Here is an 18,894-nt window from a genome sequence, read left to right as displayed (position 1 = left end):
GGTTGACTTGCCCAATGATCGGCAAGCAATTGAGAATAAATGGATCTTCAAGAAGAAGACTGACGCTGACGGTAATATTATTGTCTACAAAGCTCGACTTGTCGCAAAAGGTTTTCGGCAAGTTCAAGGGATTGACTATGATGAGACCTTCTCACCCGTAGCGATGCTTAAGTCTGTCCGAATCATGTTAGCAATTGCCGCATTTTATGATTATGAAATTTGGCAGATGGATGTCAAAACTGCATTCCTGAATGGATTTCTGGAAGAAAGTTGTATATGATGCAACCAGAAGGTTTTGTCGATCCAAAGGGAGCTAACAAAGTGAGCAAGCTCCAGCGATCCATTCATGGACTGGTGCAAGCCTCTCGGAGTTGGAATAAACGCTTTGATAGTGTGATCAAAGCATTTGGTTTTATATAGACTTTTGGAGAAGCCTGTATTTACAAGAAAGTGAGTGGGAGCTCTGTAGCATTTCTGATATTATATGTGGATGACATATTACTAATTGGAAATGATATAGAATTTCTAGATAGCATAAAGGGATACTTGAATAAGAGTTTTTCAATGAAAGACCTCGGTGAAGCTGCTTACATATTAGGCATAAAGATCTATAGAGATAGATCAAGACGCTTAATTGGACTTTCACAAAGCACATACCTTGACAAAGTTTTGAAGAAGTTCAAAATGGATCAAGCAAAGAAAGGGTTCTTGCCTGTGTTACAAGGTGTGAAGTTGAGTCAGACTCAATGCCCGACCACTGCAGAAGATAGAGAGAAAATGAAAGATGTTCCCTATGCTTCAGCCATAGGATCTATCATGTATGCAATGCTGTGTACCAGACCTGATGTGTGCCTTGCTATAAGTCTAGCAGGGAGGTACCAAAGTAATCCAGGAGTGGATCACTGGACAGCGGTCAAGAACATCCTGAAATACCTGAAAAGGACTAAGGATATGTTTCTCGTTTATGGAGGTGACAAAGAGCTAATCATAACTGGTTACGTCGATGCGAGCTTTGACACTGATCCGGACGATTCTAAATCGCAAACCGGATATGTGTTTACATTAAACGGTGGAGCTGTCAGTTGGTGCAGTTCTAAACAAAGCGTCGTGGCGGGATCTACGTGTGAAGCGGAATACATAGCTGCTTCCGAAGCAGCGAATGAAGGAGTCTGGATGAAGGAGTTCATATCCGATCTAGGTGTCATACCTAATGCATCGGGTCCAATGAAAATCTTTTGTGACAATACTGGTGCAATTGCCTTGGCAAAGGAATCCAGATTTCACAAGAGAACCAAGCACATCAAGAGACGCTTCAAATTCCATCCTGGATCTACTCCAGATGGGAGACATAGAGATTTGCAAGATACATATGGATCTGAATGTAGCAGACCCGTTGACTAAGCCTCTTCCACGAGCAAAACATGATCAGCACCAAGGCTCCATGGGTGTTAGAATCATTACTGTGTAATCTAGATTATTGACTCTAGTGCAAGTGGGAGACTGAAGGAAATATGCCCTAGAGGCAATAATAAAGTTATTATTTATTTCCTTATATCATGATAAATGTTTATTATTCATGCTAGAATTGTATTAACCGGAAACATAATACATGTGTAAATACATAGACAAACAGAGTGTCACTAGTATGCCTCTACTAGACTAGCTCGTTAATCAAAGATGGTTATGTTTTCTAACCATGGACAAAGAGTTGTTATTTGATTAACGGGATCACATCATTAGGTGAATGATCTGATTGACATGACCCATTCCATTAGCTTAGCACCCGATCGTTTAGTATGTTGCTATTGCTTTCTTCATGACTTATACATGTTCCTATGACTATGAGATTATGCAACTCCCGTTTGCCGAAGGAACACTTTGTGTGCTACCAAACGTCACAACGTAAATGGGTGATTATAAAGGTGCTCTATAGGTGTCTCCAAAGGTACATGTTGGGTTGGCGTATTTCGAGATTAGGATTTGTCACTCCGATTGTCGGAGAGGTATCTCTGGGCCCTCTCGGTAATGCACATCACATAAGCCTTGCAAGCATTGCAACTAATGAGTTAGTTGTGAGATGATGTATTACGGAACGAGTAAAGAGACTTGCCGGTAACGAGATTGAACTAGGTATTGAGATACCGACGATCAAATCTCGGGCAAGTAACATACCGATGACAAAGGGAACAACGTATGTTGTTATGCGGTCTGACCGATAAAAGATCTTCGTAGAATATGTAGGAGCCAATATGAGCATCCAGGTTCCGCTATTGGTTATTGACCGGAGACGTGTCTCGGTCATGTCTACATTGTTCTCGAACTTGTAGGGTCCGCACGCTTAAGGTTTCGATGACAGTTATATTATGAGTTTATGCATTTTGATGTACCGAAGTTTGTTCGGAGTCCCGGATGTGATCACGGACATGACGAGGAGTCTCGAAATGGTCGAGACATAAAGATTGATATATTGGAAGCCTATATTTGGATACCGGAAGTGTTCCGGGTGAAATCGGGATTTTACCGGAGTACCGGGATGTTACCGGAACCCCCCGGGAGGTATATGGGCCTTAGTGGAAGAGAGGAGAGGTGGCCAGGGCTGGGCCGCGCGCCCCTCCCCCCCTTCCTTCTCTCTCTCCTCTTTCCCCCTCCCGAATCCTATTCCAACTAGGAAAGGGGGGGGAATCCTACTCCCGGAGGGAGTAGGACTCCTCCTGGCGCGCCCTCTCCTGGCCGGCCACACCCCCCCCCCTTTGAACCTTTATATACGGAGGCAGGGAGCACCCCTAGACACACAAGTTGATCCACGTGATCATATTCTTAGCCGTGTGCGGTGCCCCCTTCCACCATAGTCCTCGATAATATTGTAGCGGTGCTTAGGCAAAGCCCTGTGACGGTAGTACATCAAGATCGTCACCACGCCGTCGTGCTGACGGAACTCTTCCCCGACACTTTGCTGGATCGGAGTCCGGGGATCGTCATCGAGCTAAACGTGTGCTAGAACTCGGAGGTGCCGTAGTTTCGGTGCTTGATCGGTCGGGCCGTGAAGACGTACGACTACATCAACCACATTGTGCTAACGCTTCCGTTGTCGATCTACAAGGGTACACAAATCACACTCTCCCCTCTCGTTGCTATGCATCACCATGATCTTGCGTGTGCATAGGGAAAGTTTTGAAATTACTACGTTCCCCAACATCTACATCATGGCATCTTGCCTAAAGCATTACTCTGTTCTTATGAACTTAATACTCTAGATGCATGCTGGATAGCGGTCGATGTGTGGATTAATAGTAGTAGATGCAGAATCATTTCGGTCTACTTAAGACGGACGTGATGCCTATATTTCATAATCATGCCTAGATATTCTCATAACTATGCTTTTTCTATCAATTGCTCGGCAGTAATTTGTTCACCCACTGTAATACTTGCTATCATGAGAGAAGCCACTAGTGAAACCTATGGCCTCTGGGTCTATTTTATATCATATAAGTTTCTGTTCTACAATTCTAGTTTACTATTTATTTTATTTTGCAATCTTTGCATTTCAATCTATACAACAAAAATACCAAAAATATTTATCTTATTATCTCTATCAGATCTCACTTTTGCAAGTGGCCGTGAAGGGATTGACTTGCAAGGTTCTTGATTGTTTGTGCAGGTATTAGGCGACTTGCGTGTAGTATCCTACTGGATTGATACCTTGCTTCTCAAAATCTGAGGGAAATACTTGCACTACTTTGCTGCATCACCCTTTTGTCTTCAAGGGAAAACCAACGCATGCTCAAGAGGTAGCAAGAAGGATTTCTGGCGTCGTTGCCGGGGAGATCTATGCTCAAGTCAAGACAAACCAAGTACCCATCACAAACTCTTCTCCCTCGCATTACATTATTTGCCATTTGCCTCTCGTTTCCCTCTCCCCCACTTCACCTTTGCCATTTTGTTCACCCTTTTTCCGTTCGCCTCTTTTCGCTCGCCTCTTGTGTGTCCGTGTGCTAGACCGTTTGTTTCGTCTTCATGGAGAGCCCTTCATCTCTTCCTTTGTCTATCGATTTTGAAGTTCTTAATTTCAAACAAAGACGAGGAGAAAACTTAAAAGATGCTTGGTACAGGATGATAGGGTCCTATCATAATTGCACTCTAGAGGGAGATTTCAAGATTTTACTTTGCAACTTTTATGTTGGGCTAACCATGTCCCATGGACAACTCTTGGATTTTGCTGCTAAAGGGAGTTTTATTGAAATTGATCCCAGTATTGCGTATGAGATTATAGAGGGAATAGTAGGAGTACCACCCCCATAAAAGGGACTCCATCATACTCAAGGAGGAACCCAAGTTTTTGAGAAAATATGCGAAGTAACTAAAATTTTGCAAAAATCAACCTCTTAAAAATGTTAGTGGGAACCTTCACCGCATGAGTATGTTGATCACTCTTTGCAATAAGCGGTTGGATGCTCTAGATCTAAAGATCTCCTAGTATGAAGGGAAATGTAAGGAACCTCTTGGATCCGAGCATAACCCTATTAAAAAGATAAATACCAAAGATGACAATACCTAGATCTATTCTTGGTTTTATGCCTAGCTAGGGGCGTTAAAGGATAGCGCTTGTTGGGAGGCAACCCAATTTTATTTTTGTTCCTTGCTTTTTGTTCCTGTTTAGTAATAAATAAATCATCTATCCTCTGTTATGATTGTGTTTTTATGTTTTAATTAGTGTTTGTGCCAAGTAAAGCCTTTAGGATCTTCTTGGGTGATTGTTATTTGATCTTGCTGAAAAAAGAGAAAGTATAAGCTCACGAGAATAATTTTCATTTTTTATCAGAGAGCAATAAAATACCAATTCCAACTGCAGTACATCAATATACAAATTGTTTAGCTCGTCCTAATTTTTCAGAATTTTTGGAGTTACAGAAGTATTCGAAACCTCCAGATTGCTACAGACTGTTCTGTTTTTGACAAATTCTATTTTTCGTGTGTTGTTTGCTTAGTTTAATGAATCTATGGCTAGTATCGGGGGATATGAACCATAGAGAAGTTTGAATACAGTATGTTTAACACCAATATAAATAAATAATGAGTTCATTACAGTACGTTAAAGTGGTGGTTTGTTTTCTTATACTAACGGAGCTCATGAGATTTTCTGTTGAGTTTTGTGTTGTGAAGTTATCAAGTTTTTGGGTAAAGATTTGATGGATTTTGGAACAAGGAGTGGAAAGAGCCTAATCTTGGGGATGCCCAAGGCACCCCAAGGTAAAATTCAAGGACAACCAAAAGAATAAGCTTGGGGATGCCTGAGGAATCCTGGACTAAGGGGTCCTTGGGCGTCCGGCCTGATGGCCATGGGCCGGACTGATGGGCTGTGAAGATACGAAGACCGAAGACTACACCCGTGTCCGTATGGGACTCTCCTTGGCGTGGAAGGCAAGCTTGGCGACTAAATATGTAGATTCCTTTCTTTGTAACCAACCTTGTGTAACCCTAGATCCTCCCAGTGTCTATATAAACCGGAGGACTTAGTCCGGAGGAGGCGAGACATTATCATAGCCATACAAGTTAGACCTCTAGGCTTTAGCCATTACCCATCTCGAGGTAGATCAACTCTTGTAATACTCATATTCATCAAGATCAATCAAGCAGGACGTAGGGTATTAACTCCATAGAGAGGGCCCGAACCTGGGCAAAACATTGTGTCCCTTGTCTCCTGTTACCATCGACCTTAGACGCACAGTTCGGGACCCCCTACCCGAGATCTGCCGGTTTTGACACCGACATTGGTGCTTTCATTGAGAGTTCCACTGTGCCGTCATCAAGAGGTTCGATGGCTACTTCAACCATCTGCAATGATGCAGTCCAAGGGGGAGTTTTCCTCCCCTTCAACCATCTTCATGTTTGGCCGTTTTGCTCTGCGGGCCAACTCGCTTGGCCATCTGTAGCAGATCGAAAGCTACGCCCCTGGCCATCAGGTCAGATTTGGGAGCTTGAACTACGTCGCGGACATCCGTGGGGACTTGATCTTCGCCGGATTCGAGACCGCGGCTACCACTCCTGGCCATCCCAAGGGACATGACCTAAATCTGTCATCGAACTGCATCCAGGAGACAGCTCCCATAACCGCTCTAGCCTTATATCTGGAGCAGGCTGCGCCATCCAAGGACAGGAAGCTCAACCCCGCCATGGAGGCCACAGATTCCCTGGAGTTGGAGCCACACATAGACTTGATCTCACACGATACCTGTGCCACCGGAACTCCGGAGTCGTTTCCGACTGTAAGTTCCGAATAATGTGAGCTCGTGGACGCTGAACTTGATCGTTTATCGATCTTTGAATTCAGCGCTGCAGACATCTTCCAGCACTTGCCTTCGGGTGACATGCTAAACTCGTTAAAGAATCTGTCCTTGGCGGAGGGCTCACAGCTGGACTATATCTGGTTCAAAGTAGGAGCTAACGATGGAGAATTTTTCTCCCCACCCGCCACCCACTTTATAGCCAGGGTCGAAGATTTAACCGACACACTTGATTACGATTTTGAGGACATCGATAGTATGGACGACGATGCCGGAGAAGAAGAGGCCCAGAATCCATAGATCACCGGACGCTGGACGGCCACTTCGTCGTATGATGTATACATGGTGGATGCACCAAAGGAGAACAACGGCGATGACATGGAAGATCCAGCTGAGGATAAACCTTCCGAAATACAATCCAAGCGCCAGCGTCAGCAGTGCCGCTCTAAGTCATGCCGCAGTAAAGACAGCAACACCGGCACAGGAGAAGATAATACTCCAAAAGGTGCCGAAGACAACAAAGACCCCATTGAAACAACTAATGAAAAAGATGAACGGGAAGAAGGGTAGGTTAGCCTTGATAAACAGGCCACGCACGAAGACTGAGAGGACGAAAGTTATCTTCCGCTCTTAGAGGATGAGGTGAGCCTCGGCACCGACGATTTCATCGTGCCCGAGGAACCTCTTGAGGAGGAGCGCTTCAAGCACCAGCTCATAGCCACTGCAAGGAGCGTGAAAAAGAAGAAGTAGCAGCTTCAAGCTGATCAAGATCTTCTCAATGATAAATGGACCGATATCCAAGCAGCCAAAGAATATGGCCTCAAGCACCCAACCAAAAGTTACCCAAAGCGCAAATTGCTACCTCAGTTTGACGAGGAGGCACCAGAATACATACCACCATCATACAATGCGGCTGACCGACCACCACGTGGTCGGGACAAAATGGCAACTCACGCCGAACACCAGCCCGCCCCGCCTCGTCGCACAGGTAGGGGTAAATTAGCCCACGGCCATACATATGACCTCCGGCAAAACCTGAACAATAAAGTAGGACATACCAGATCAATCTACGGATCTCGAGGACATGCATCGTCATGGGACGACGGCCACCTATTCGGACATGACAAACTTAGTCATGCGCGGGCTGAAAACCGCAGACAGACTCCATCAGAGCTACGTCGCAATACGGCCCGATATAGAGGCGCCGCACACCCTCATTGCTTCACTGATGAGGTCATGGATCCAAAATTCTCAGAAGGGTTCAAACCCGTGAATATAGAATCATACGATGGAACCACGGACCCCGCAGTGTGGATCAAAGACTTCATTCTCCACATTCATATGGCCCGCGGCGATGACCTCCACGCCATCAAATACCTCCCTTTAAAACTCAAGGGGCCAGCTCGACACTGGTTAAACAACCTACCTGAAAATTCTATCAGCAGCTGGGAGGACTTGGAAGAAGCCTTCCTCGACAACTTTCAAGGTACATATGTTCGGCCACCAGACGCCGATCACTTAAGCCACATAGTTCAACAACCCGGACAGTCTGCCAGGAAATTATGGACTAAGTTCTTAACTAAAAAGAACCAAATCGTCGATTGTCTGGATGCCGAAGCCCTAGCAGCCTTCAAACATAGCATCCGCGAAGAATGGTTTGCTCGCCACCTCGGCCAAGAAAATCCAAAATCCATGGCGTCCCTCACGGCACTCATGACCCGCTTTTGTGCGGGCGAGGAGAGTTGGTTGGCCCATATCAAAAACAATGCAAGCAACGTTGGCACCCCTGAAGTTGAAAATAACAAGAAGAAGCCTCGATGCAACAGATACCAGCCTCGAAACAACGGTGATAACACTGAGGATACGGTGGTCAATGCCGGATTTAGTGGCTCTAAGTCCGATCAGCGGAAGAAGCCGTTCCAAAAGAAAAATTCGGGCCCATCCAGCTTGGACCGCATACTTGATCGTCCGTGCCAGATTCATGGCACCCCGGACAAACCACCCAATCATACAAATAGAGATTGCTGGTTTTTAAACAGGCTGGCAAATTAAACATCGAGAACAGGGAAAAGGGATCGCAAAGCAAGGACAATGACAAAGAGCCCCGGCAACTGAACACAGGGGGACAAAAGAAGTTTCTCCATCAGGTCAAAACGGTGAACATGATATACACCACCCACATACCCAAGAGGGAGCGCAAACGCACGCTCAGGGACGTCTACGCGATAGAGCCAGTCGCCCCAAAATTTAATCCATGATTGTCAAGCCCGATCACTTTTGATCGTCGGGATCATCTGACCAGTATCCATCACGGTGGTTCAGCCGCACTAGTCCTAGACCCAATAATTGATGGGTTCCACCTAACTCGCGTTCTTATGGGTGGAGGCAGCAGCCTCAATCTACTCTATCAGGATACATCGCGAAAAATGGGCATTAACCCATCACGGATCAAGCCCACCAGGACTACCTTCAAAGGAGTCATACCAGGTGTAGAAGCCCACTATACGGGCTCAATCACAGTAGAGGTTGTCTTCAGATCTACGGACAACTTCCTAAGCGAGGAGTTAATCTTTGATATTGTCCCCTTCCGCAGCGGCTATCACGCACTGCTTCGACGAACTGCGTTCACTCGATTCAACGCAGTACCACACTATGCTTACCTGAAGCTCAACATGCCCAGTCCACACAGCGTCATAACGGTCAACGGAAATACGGAATGCTCCCTCCGTATAGAAGAGCACACAGCTGCCTTAGCAGCAGAAGTACAGAGCGGCCTTCTCAAGCAGAACCTTAATTTGGCTGCCAAGCCCACGCACACCGTTAAGAGGGTCCGAACTACTCTGCGGCAGGAGAGCTCGGCTCGTCAGGAGCTTGACTAGAAATCCGGCCTCCGTCTCAGTCCCGATAAGGTGGCGGCATTCGTGCCACGCGTACATAACTACACACTTAAAATCCCATGGGCATCGACGGAGGTATAGCTAGCTTGTCGTCCATAGTACGTCTCAACCGACATCGGATAGACACGTACTTTCACTTTTACTTGTTTCCTGTGTAGGTCTCAATCCCACAGGCCCCATCTGGTGGACTGGTCATCGGTCCTCTTGAAGGATATACACACCAAGACGGCAAGAAACACAGACATATGGGGACTTTTTAGGTGATTCCGTTAACGATAACTCTACCTGTTTTTCAGGACCCACGTGCAGCTCTCCCTTGGTTTCGCCATGTCAAATAGCATGTTGCTTATCGCCCTACATGTATCAATGTGCCTTGACGTACTAATTAAATTACAATGAGAGCAGTTTGCGGCTGGAGCATTAGGACCCCAGCTTATTACCTTTGTACCTTTTTTGTTTTCTTCCTCTTATTTAGCTCCCCTGTGGATAACCCTTTCAGGTAGCACCCATACACTTTGGTACGTTTGATATTTTCCAAGGGCTTCATAGCACCCTACATTAAGGCAACAAAAGTACGAACACTTTTTATAAGTATAGTTCGGCACACCCCGAATTTAGCATTATATGCATTGGCTCCAAATCATGTCTTTGGTCAATAGTTGGGTTTCCCGGCTCTTGTGCTTGCTACCTTAGTTCCGCTATACCGGATAAGGTAGTAAAGGGAGAACTACTGCGAATTGTGCCTTGGTTTATCCAAAGGAGCACCTCAGTAGAGAAAGACGAAAACTGACTGTCATGATGCGGTGAGAGCCGGTCAGTTGTTCGAAGGTTACAAATCGTTGGAGATTTATTCCGCATTGCGTGAAGGATTGGTACTTCCCGATCAGACGCTCATAGCACTCTAGTTCGGGTACTAGGGGTTGCACCCATGTTTTTATTGTCGAACTCCTATGGCTAAGTAAGGGCGTTACAGCCACATAGTCTGGTTGCCTGGTTCATTGCGCTAAACAACTCCTTCAAGGACCATCTAATTGGATCAAGATTGTTTAGATTCCATCCCGAACACCCGTGTACTACCTACGTGGGGGTAGAAGCTGACGACTGGTTAACCCTCAGATTTCATACAACACGGTCGCACAGGAAGTAAAAATTTAAAAACATAACAAGCATTATATTGCACAATCACTTTGTTTTATCATACAAGGTAGAGGGAGCTCGAATACATTCATTCAAAGATAGTGTCTTTCACACAATGATCCACAACAATGCAGGACCCCTCCAAGACATCACCGAAGTATCACTCGGGTGTGCGGTGCTCCTTGCCCTTCGGCGGCCCCCCGGTCGCTAATTTGACACCATCAAGCTTCGCCCACCAGACCTTGCAATAGGAGAAGGCCAGACGTGCGCCCTCAATGCAGACGGACCGCTTGACGACGTCCAGCCGAGGATAGGCATCAACTAGTTGCTTCACAAGGCCAAAGTAACTGCCAGGTATAGCTTCGGCTGGGCACAACTGGATTATTAAATCCTTCATGCCAGTTCGGCCGCCCTATGCAGCTCGACCAGCTATTTTAGCTGATCGCTGAAGGACACCGGATGTTCTGGCGCAAGATATTGCAACGAGAACAGCTTCTCTGCGGAGCTCTCTTCTTCGGCTCGGAAGAATTCTGCGGCGCTAGCCACACTGCGTGTTAGATCAGTAAAAGCCCCTGGAGAACTCCGAATCCGGGTTAGTAAACGATATTTCATCTTCACATTCTTGCTTTGCATATTGAATGCCTTACCCGCCACGATCTTCCTAGCCTCCTAGATCTTCTGGAGGGCGCCCTGGGCCTCATTTCGGGCTGCGTTCGCACTGTGGCGAGCCTTGGCGAGTTTGATCTCCTGAACCGACGCATCGCGCTCCAAGGCCTCGCGCTTCTTCACAGCATCCTCGAGCTCCTGTTGGACCTCATTGACCCGGGCCTTGAGTTTCTTCTAAGCGGTCTGCTCCTTGACAGCCTTCCCCTCGGCTTCAACCAGGGCCTGTTTCAGGGCCTCAACCTCGGTCGTCGCCTTTGTACACGTCATGGCATTTCAGTCATTGCATATTAGTTCCCTTTTTAAATACATAACAGGTTGTTACTTACATTGTTTTTCTTGGAGTTGCCTCTTCACCTGGCCCAGCTCTTCCTTGGCCTTCGCCAGTTTCCGCTTCAGTCCGGAGACTTCGGCAGTATGCAAGGCTGCAGCCAACAGCGACGCCTGTGTTTACATTTCAGAAAAAAATAGTTAGTTTCATGCAATAGGAGGTTGATCCTCTGTCTGGCTTTTTCTTTCCGAACACCGGACAGTGTCTCAGGGGCTACAGTCTACATTGGGATTTTATCTTTTCTGCGTCGCTTACCTCAAAGCCTGTCAGCAGGCTACTGCAAGCTTCGGTTAGTCCGCTCTTGGCGGACTGAACCCTTTCAATTACCGTGCCCGTAAGGACACAGTGCTCATCCACAATGGAAGCCCCTCGCAGCGCCTCCAGTAGATTATCCAGTGCCCCTGGTTGGACAGGGGTCACCGGCGGAATAGGCATCCCCCCTTCTTTCAAAGGAGGTTGTGTGCCAGATTCCGGAGCCACATCAGTCTCTGGAATTGAGTCCGGTTGAGCGCCGAATTGAATACGGCCCTTCCCACCAGTCTCCATGGGGATTGATTCCCCTTGGTGTCCGGCGATGGGGGTTTCGCCTTCTGGCACCTCCTGAGCCTCTCCCCCGCCTGGAACAGTCCTTCAGGATAGCACCTCCACATCGTCCTTGGCGTGGGGGGAGTGAGCGACTTGCGTTGAATCGCTGGTCATCGCCTTGGAATCCAGCGAGCCTCCTGACGAGGTTCGCGGTGAGCTGTTGTGGGCCGTACTACAGTAACATAACCAATCATATCAATACAATGAGGATGAGAAACTTTATGGGCGGATGTAAGTCTTAGCACTTACGACGCGGCCCGCGGCTTAGTGCGGGGGTGTTGCTCCGAACTGCTTTCAACGTCTCATGTGGAGCTGCCCACGAGTGGGCCTTTCCCCTTCTTGGGCGCCTCCGCCTCGAGAATGGTGGAGGCTGCCCTCTTCTTCTTCCCCTCATCAGGGGAGGGTTATTTTCCTCATCCTCCTCCTCGTCGTCGTCTTCGGCGGCGGAGGAAGGAATCTTGTCTTCGGACATTGCGTCCGAAGCACCCTTGCGGCGGGGGCCACTCCGGACCCCCTTGGCCTTCTGTGTGGCCTTCTTCTCCGGCGCCTTGTAGGGCGTCGGTACCAGCATCTTCGCTAAACGCGAGATGATTGGTTCTTCGGGCAGCGGGGCCGGACATTGGATCCGCTTCGCCCTCTCCATCCAGTCCTGAAAAATTGATGACGATAAAAGCTTAGACATCATCCTTGAAACAAGCAAGTAAGGGATGCAGAAAGAATGATATACGTCATTGGCGAGGTGGTTGATGTCAGGCCCACGGTCCGAATCTGTGGCCGGCGGTGTTTCGTTGCCCTTAAAAAGCAACCTCCAGGCATCTTCTTGAGTGGTTTCGAAGAGCCTCTTCAGGGTATGGTGCTTCTTCAGATTGAACTCCCCTAGAGAGCGGTTTCAGCTTTGGCATGGAAGAATCCAGCGAACTAGCATCACCTGGATTATATCGACGAGTTTGATATCTCTATCGACCATGCTTTGAATGCGCGTTTGCAGCGCTGTCAGCTCGTGTGGCAGACACCAGTTCACGGCCTTCTCGACCCAGGAGGTGAGTCGCATGGTAGCGCCAGAGTTGAATTCGGCAGTTGCGGCCCAGGTGGTGCCGCGGGGTTTTGTGATATAGAACCAATGTTTCTGCCATTCTTTTACAGTCTCCACGTAAGTGCCTTTTGGCCAGGAGACATTGGCCAGCTTGCTGACCATGGCACCTCCGCACTCCGATTGCTGGGCATCCACCACCTTCGGCTTCACATTGAAGACCTTGAGCCACAGCCTGACGTGGGGCTGGATGCGGAGGAAGGCTTCACACACGATGATGAATGCCAAGATGTTGAGGAGGGAGTTCGGGGATAGATCATGGAAGTCTATCTCGTAGTAGAACATCAGACCGGATGAAGGGGTGGAGTGGAAACTCTAACCCGTGGAGGAAATGAGGGATGAATACTAACCTCTCGTTGGGCTTCGGCGTGGGAATGATTTGCCCCTAGGCCGGAAGGCGGTGGGCGATTCCCTTCGCCAGGTACCCGGCGGCCCAAAGCTCGGCGATGTCCTCTTCTTGGGCGGAGGAGGCCATCCACTTGCCTTAACCTTCGGATCCGGACATGGTTGAGTGCTTGCTCGAGACGGAGAAGATGAGAGCTTGGGCACTGGAGCTCAAGAATGGAAGGGCAGAGGAAGAGACAAGCCGTGGGTGAAGAAAAGGGATTCTTATATCCTTATAAAGGCAGTAAATATTGGACGCCTTCCCACTCGCCTTAAAACTCGCCTATTCCCAAGGGCGGTGTAAATGGCATGGTTGGGTTACCCATGCCCGTATTGATGAGAATCCCGTAATAAGGGGACACGATCTTTTTCTTTGACAAGACGTGCCAATGGCCACCGCTTCTCGACACGTGGAGCGGCAGACGAAAAACGGTTCGAAATTATGACCGGACAGATGTGATGTCATGTTACAGAAAGTTGTCAGCAGATTGGACTTGTGTAAAGTTATATTCTCTCTGTGGTTGTGTGTGGTGTGTGTAACAGGTATGGACATGTTGATACGTCCAAAGACTATTTTGGAATTCGGAAGGAGGAAGCTGCCTTGCAATGCCGAAGACAGACCTACGCGCCGGATACCTTGTCAATGAAGCAAGGTTCAGGGGATACTGAGGGAGTCCTGGAGTAAGGGGTCCTCGGGCGTCCGGCTTGATGGCCATGGGCCGGACTGATGGGCTATGAAGATACGAAGACCGAAGACTACACCCGTGTCCGGATGGGACTCTCCTTGGCGTGGAAAGCAAGCTTGGTGACTAAATATGTATTTTCCTTTCTTTGTAGCCGACCTTATGTAACCCTAGATCCTCCCGGTGTCTATATAAACCGGAGGACTTAGTCCGGAGGAGGCGAGATATTATCATAGCCATACAAGTTAGACCTCTAGGATTTAGCCATTACGATCTCGTGGTAGATAAACTCTTGTAGTACTCATATTCATCAAGATGAATCAAGCAGGACGTAGGGTATTACCTCCATAGAGAGGGCCCGAACTTGGGTACAACATTGTGTCCCCTGTCTCCTGTTACCATTGACCTTAGACGCACAGTTCGGGACCCCCTACCCGAGATCCGCCAGTTTTGACACCGACGATGCCCTGGAAGGCACCCCCTCTTTCGTCTTTGTCTATCGGTAACTTTACTTGAGGCTATATTTTTATTCACCACATGATATGTGTTTTGCTTGGAGCGTCTTGTATGATTTGAGTCTTTGCTTTTTAGTTTACCGCAATCATCCTTGCTGTACACACGTTTTGGCAGAGACACACATGAATCGAAATTTATTAGAATACTCTATGTGTTTCACTTATATCTTTTGAGCTAGATAATATATCTCTAGTGCTTCACTTATATCTTTTTAGAGCACGGTGGTGGTTTTAATTCATAGAAATTATTGATCTCTCATGCTTCACTTATATTATTTTGAGAGTCTTTTAGAACGGCATGGTAATTTGCTTTGGTTATGAATTAGTCCTAATATGATAGGCATCCAAGATGGGTATAATAAAAACTTTCACATAGAGTGCATTGAATATTATGAGAAGTTTGATACTTGATGATTGTTTTGAGATATGAAGATGGTGATATTAGAGTCATGCTAGTTGAGTATTTGTGAATTTGAGAAATACTTGTGTTGAGGTTTGCAAGTCCTGTAGCATGCACGTACGGTAACCGTTGTGTGACAAATTTGAAGCATGAGTTGTTTCTTTGATTGTCCTCCTTATGAGTGGCGGTCGGGGACGAGCAATGGTCTTTTCCTACCAATCTACCCCCCTAGGAGCATGCGCGTAGTGCTTGGTTTTGATGACTTGTAGATTTTTGCAATAAGTATGTGAGTTCTTTATGACTAATGTTGAGTCCATGGATTATACGCACTCTCACCCTTCCATCATTGCTAGCCTCTTCGGTACCGTGCATTGCCCTTTCTCACCTCGAGAGTTGGTGCAAACTTTGCCGGTGCATCCAAACCCCATGATACGATACGTTCTATAACACATAAGCATCCTTATATCTTCCTCAAAATAGCCACCATACCTACCTATTATGGCATTTCCATAGCCATTCCTAGATATATTGCCATGCAACTTTCCATCGTTTCGTTTATTATGACACGCTTCATCATTGTCATATTGCCTTGCATGATCATGTAGTTGACGTCGTATTTGTGGCAAAGCCACCGCTCATAATTTTTATACATGTCACTCTCAAATCATTGCACATCCCGGTACACCGCCAGAGGCATTCATATAGAGTCATATTTTGTTCTAGTATCGAGTTGTAATTTTTGAGTTGTAAATAAATAGAAGTGTGATGATCATCATTATTAGAGCATTTTCTAGTGTGAGGAAATAAAAAAGAGAGAAAGGACAAATAAAAAGGAGAAGGCCCAAAAAATGAGAGAAAAAGAGAGAAGGGACAATGTTACTATCCTTTTTCCACACTTGTGCTTCAAAGTAGCACAATGATCTTCATGATAGAGAGTCTCTTATTTTGTCACTTTCATATACTAGTGGGAATTGTCATTATAGGGACTTGGCTTGTATATTCCAGCAATGCGCTTCCTCAAAATGCCCTAGGTCTTCATGAGCAAGCAAGTTGGATGCACACCACTTAATTTCTTTTGTTGAGCTTTCATACATTTATAGCTCTAGTGTGTCCGTTGCATGTCAATCCCTACTCCTCGCATTGACATCAATTGATGGGCATCACCATAGCCCAGATTAGCCGCATCGATGTGAGACTTTCTCCTTTTTTGTCTTCTCCACACAACCTCCATTATCATATTCTATAACACCTATAGTGCTATGTCCATGGCTCACCCTCATGTATTGCGTGAAAGTTGAAAAAGTTTGAGAATACTAAAGAATGAAACAATTGCTTGGCTTGTCATCGGAGTTGTGCATGATAGGAGCACTTTGTGTGATGAAAATGAAGCATGAACAAACCATATGATTTTGTAGGGATGAGCTTTCTTTGGCTATGTTAATTTGAGAAGACATAATTGCTTGGTTAGTATGCTTGAAGTATTATTATTATTTTTGTCAATATTAAACTTTTGTCTTGAATCTTTCAGATCAAAATATGCATGCCACAATAAAGAAAATTACATTGAAAATTATGGCAGGAAGCATTCCACATCAAAAATTCTGTTTTTATCATTTACCTACTTGAGGACGAGCAGGAATTAAGCTTGGGGATGCTGATACGTCTCGAACATATATATAATTTTTGATTGTTCCATGCTATTATATTATCTATTTTGGATGTTTAATGGGCTTTAATATGCACTGTTATATTATTTTCGGGACTAACCTATTAACCGGAGGCCCAGTGCCAGTTTCTATTTTTTGCGTATTTCTGTGTTTTGCAGAAAGGAATATCAAACGGAATCCAAATGGAACGAAACCTTCGTGAGGATCTTTCTTGGAACAAATGCAATCTAGGAGTCTTGGAGTGGAAGTCAGAGACGCAACAAGGTGGCCATGAGGTAGGAGGGCGCGCCTAGGGAGCTAGGCGCGCCCCCACCCTCATGGGCCCCTCGTAGCTCCACTGACGTACTCCTTTCGCCTATATATACTCTTATACCCTAAAAACATCCTGGGGAGCCACGAAACCACTTTTCCACCACCACAACCTTCTGTACCCATGAGATCCCATCTGGGGACCTTTTCCGGCGATCTTCCGAAGGGGGATTCGATCACAGAGGGCTTCTACATCAACACCATAGCCTCTCCGATGATGTGTGAGTAGTTTACCACAGACCTTCGGGTCCATAGTTATTAGCTAGATGGCTTCTTCTCTCTCTTTGGTTCTCAATACAAAGTTCTCCTCGATGTTCTTGGAGATCTATTCGATGTAACATTTATTTTGCGGTGTGTTTGCCGAGATCCGATGAATTGTCGATTTATGATCAAGTCTATCTATGAACAATATTTGGTTCTTCTCTGAATTCTTATATGCATGATTTGATATCTTTGCAAGTCTCTTAAAATTATCGGTTTAGTTTGGCCAACTAGATTGATCTTTCTTGCAATGGGAGAAGTGCTTAGCTTTGAGTTCAATCTTGCGGTATCCTTTCCCAGTGAGAGTAGGGGCAGCAAGGCACGTATTGTATTGTTGCCATCGAGGATAAAATGATGGGGTTTATATCATATTTCTTGAGTTTATCCCTCTACATCATGTCATCTTGCCTAAAGCATTACTCTGTTCTTATGAACTTAATCCTCTAGATGCATGCTAGATAGCTGTCTATGTGTTGAGTAATAGTAGTAGATGCAGAATCGTTTCGGTCTACTTAACACGGATGTGATGCCTATATTTCATAATCATGCCTAGATATTCTCATAACTATGCGCTTTTCTATCAATTGCTCGGCAGTAATTTGTTCACCCACCGTAATACTTGCTATCATGAGAGAAGCCACCAGTGAAACCTATGGCCCCGTGTCTATTTTATATCATATAAGTTTCCGATGTACAATTCTAGTTTACCATTTATTTTATTTTGCAATCTTTACTTTTCAATCTATACAACAAAAATACCAAAAATATTTATCTTATTATCTTTATCAGATCTCACTTTTACAAGTGGTCATGAAGGGATTGACAACCCCTTTATCGCGTTGGTTGCAAGGTTCTTGATTGTTTGTGCAGGTATTAGGCGACTTGCGTGTAGTCTCCTACTGGATTGATACCTTTGTTCTCAGAAACTGAGGGAAATACTTATGCTAGTTTGCTGCATCACCCTTTCCTCTTCAAGGGAAAACCAACGCATGCACAAGAGGTAGCAGTGCCACTGACATGTGTACCTACAGGAAACCAGTAAACGGTAGAAGTTAAACTGCAATTGCACAAATGATGTGTAATACTGTAAGACATGGGATGCAGCTAACCTTGACAGCAAACAACATCATCGGCCGTTATGACCCTGCGTAACTACATGGACAAGCATGTTAAGTAAATTAGGGTTAGCATCCACCAAAAATAGCAAATGGGGTAACATCTCTAGTATATCTTCATTGCGGAGAGTAGCATGGTAGCAAATGGACAGATTAAAAAATGGATACAACTGTTAATTGCAACAGGCTTAACAGCATCGTAAGTCATGTTTTGTAAGTTTGTAGCCATTGAAATACAACTATTTAAAAATGTATTCAACTGTTAATTGCAACAGGCTTAATAGACATTGAAACCGGTATTGATAAAAATGCAATTGTCATAGTTAAACATCACAAGGCAGGTGCTGCCAGAGCACAGAATGGCCCAGATGTCTGTAAAAAGGTAGGGAAAGTAGCAAAAACGTGTTAGGCATGTTTACTAGAACATGCTTAATACATCGACCATACAGACATAGCCATTAATTGCAACTGGTATTGGTATGATTGAACTGGTGAGTACATACTTGGTAAGTCTTGAGAGGTAGTTGATGTGGCACTTCATCTTGGCCAGAGCTCGCCCAAAGTCAGCGACGGCGG

Source organism: Triticum aestivum, chromosome 5A (genome assembly GCF_018294505.1).
Source record: "Triticum aestivum cultivar Chinese Spring chromosome 5A, IWGSC CS RefSeq v2.1, whole genome shotgun sequence".
NCBI lineage: Eukaryota > Viridiplantae > Streptophyta > Magnoliopsida > Poales > Poaceae > Triticum > Triticum aestivum.
The sequence above is the reverse complement of the archived record's forward strand: the minus strand, read 5'-3'. Positions refer to the sequence as shown.